Consider the following 3,426-nt stretch of genomic DNA (forward strand, 5'->3'; position numbering starts at 1 on the left):
GAAAACCTTCGACACTCATTTATTTTCGGCCATTGTATTTATCATAATAACGTCACAAGATGGCCTGTGTTAGAGAAATTGAGCTGAGGGGACGAGATCATCCTCAAGTTCATCTCAAAACTGGGTCGGCGGGTTTTCTTTATTTTAGATCTTTGAAAAATGTCCAAAGATTGGAGAAAAAATTATTATCGGCTGAGAATTTAGACTCACTGTTGATGAATGAGGATCTCACTGTCATATCTTCTTGTCTGAAGGAATTGCTGAGGCGTGTCTCAGTTCCTCTAATCCCTCTGGATTCTAAAATAGTCTTCCTAGATATTCTCAGTGATCCATTTTTTGTATTTTGTAGAATTGAAGAAGAATGATCGAAGTAATCGGATTATCGAGTTGTGTGGACTTTTACCTCTGGAAAATAGAAATGCATTGGCACTTTTGATGCTGCATGTCAAGACGTGGACGTGTTTATTGACCATTTTAGGGTTTTGAAATTCGAGAAGTGGAATGGGGACTCAGTGTGTGGTGCCTTCGTCTCCGTCGTTCTTGGGCATTCCGAGTGTAGTAATCGAGAGTGGAAGGATAAGGAGTTGATACAAGTTTTCGTGTCGCAAACATGTTTGGTGTGGAATTCGATAATCAACAGTGGAGCTAACAGTAGTTTTGTTCGAGACAGATTCTTAGAGTTTGGAATGCAGGGACTCCTCGGTAGTTATATCAAATATTGACTTATTCTTTTTTAATTTCTAATCACATTTGTTGTCCTTGATATGTAGGTCATTTAAGAAGGCTTGGTATGACAGATTGCATCACTATTTTTGAATAAAATATTTTAAATTATACAAATTTAGATTATTAAAAGCTATTTTGATTTAATCTAGCTGTCTGGCCTAGTTTACTACTTTTGATAAATTAATTGTCGAAATGTTAGTTGTATCAATGATATATAATTTATTGTTATAACCAATTATTAAATAAATTAAGGTAAATATTTTCCCTTTACTACAATGACAATAATGAAGATGATTTGAACGATGGAAACAACAAAATATGACACGGGCAAAAAAAGGGACTTAGTCCCGAGCCAATTGGAAGAAGAAATCAATATCTTCTTGGCCCCTCCGAATACAGTAACCGGAAAATCTCAAATTATATACAAACAATACTAAATTCGATACTGATCGTATAATTCCCAGGAGGCAGGCCACTTTTATACAGATCTCGACTGTGATCAACACGTCGGTACAACTTGCGAGGGGATTTGAAAGCACTAGGTCTCATCCACACCATCAAGTCCTCATTAACATATCCATTATTCGTCGGGTCCGCCGGATCCAACTCAAATACACTCTTTCTCCAATAAGGAGGCTTCACTGTCCCATTAAAAGCTATCATTAATCAACACGTCAAACACGCCGGATTCTTAAAACGATATTTTTTATCATAATAATATGATATTCCCGTCCTCAGCAGAGGCACGTCGGTCACAACGTTCGTCAGTGGATCCCGTCTTGTCATGGAAAACGAATCTATTTATAAAACAGGCAATAAATACCATTAAACATTGTATTGGCTATAATTCCGCATGGGGCAATGTTGTATTCAGTTTTATTGACAGTTCTCACTCTGTATGGATTACAATCAGTCGACAGTGCTCCCCCATGTCCCCCCAACTGGTTATAGTCCACAGAACTAGCATATGTACGCTCATTCTGGTAGAAATTTACGATTCTGTAGTAAATGTAGATCGGTCCCTGATATAGCAAGTTTAAATGTACTTTGAGATTATTTTTGAGAGAGAAACTGACGTGGCAATAGCAGAGAGGGAGTTGGGGGTCAATGGCTGAACGGAGCATGTAATCTGCACAAGACTTTTCGGGGATTGAAATGTCGGGAGAACAGTTTGAATAATCCAATTCAATTTCGTTAGTCTATTTTTGATTTATTTATAATGCCACGTTTATTGTGGTGATCATGACAATTCCAAATGTTATAAATAATAAACAATTTGTACAGAGAATTGGGATAATACACCTTATATTGTAGTTGCTGATGAATGCTGGAACACGCTGCTGTTTGAACTGTTCCTCTGATTTATGTAATGGAAAATAATTTACTTTTGCTTAATTTAACGTTTTGTTCGTGAGAGATACTCCCATTCTTCATGTAACCACAACAAAAAATGAATATAATAATTGGATTTCAAATAATATTCATTCCTGTAAAAATCAATAAACATTATTGTTTTTAAAATTATAAATCCAAATTAGTAAATTCATTGAAGTGAAAAAATATCTTATCATGAGAATTTTGATTCCAGCTTCCTTCTCTTTGCTATCAATCCGCCTCCTTCCGCCAGATTAATGAGCCGAAATACAACGTCTGTATCCCTGATAGGTTCCTCTGGTGTCTCGTGGTGGCTGCTTCCTTCACTTAGTCGTTCATTGATTGCATGCTTTGTTGTTGTAGGTAAGAGTTTGTACTCCAGGCGCATGCTCTTCAGTGTTTTTTTGATCACGATTGTCTGAACATGCACGCGTTGGACTTGTAGGGAGTTTTGGTATGCTTGTAAAATTTGGATGTTATTCCATCCCGTGTGGAAACCCAGTGTACGACAATCACATTTTCATTGTGGATTAAACTCAATTCGCTTGCCAAAAGGTCGTATTTATGTAATTTCTCAACTTCCAATGCTTCAAAGATTGAGAAGTAATCCAAACTTGGATCACCGTAATCATGTTCCGAACGTTGTCGTAGTGTTCGGTTTATTATTATTGACATTAGTATTGATCGTTGTGTCCACCCGTATTTCGACCACCTCATTAGAGACGGTCGACTGAACAGAGTGGGTCTTTATATTTTCGGCAGATGTGCAAGTGAATGCACCTCAAAACCTCATTGTGGCGACGAAATAATCACTGTTCAGCACACATCTTGTAGCAAGATGATCCACAGTCTTTTTGGCGACGTTGTAATGGTTGCAACAAGTTGCGGTCCTGAACTATGCACAGGATTCCCTCCGACCTTGGAGAGTTGTTCCATGAGATAACCACTAGGACGATTCTTTCAGATCCACGTCCAAATCATTATAACAATTAAACAAAATCGAGTGAAGCGACTTTTTCGTATCTTTTCAATTAAGTGCTTTTCTTGCAAATCCTTCAGAACGTTCAGTTTGAACGTAATTCTCTCCTCGATTGCATCCGATATGGAGTTCATCGTATCATTCTTCAGAACTCTACTATCCTTGTCTTCCAATACTCCAAGGTAACGACAGCCATCAATCCAGTCAAGCAGCTTCAAGATTAATTGCAGACTTTTCAGCGTTTTCCTCCAATCTGGCAGCTCGACAGAATTGATCAACCTTGGCCATCATCTTCATTACAGTGTCTTCCTTCCGAGCAAACAATTTTAGGTCGTCCATGAACAACA

This window comes from Octopus sinensis, unplaced genomic scaffold, assembly GCF_006345805.1.
Source record: "Octopus sinensis unplaced genomic scaffold, ASM634580v1 Contig07101, whole genome shotgun sequence".
NCBI lineage: Eukaryota > Metazoa > Mollusca > Cephalopoda > Octopoda > Octopodidae > Octopus > Octopus sinensis.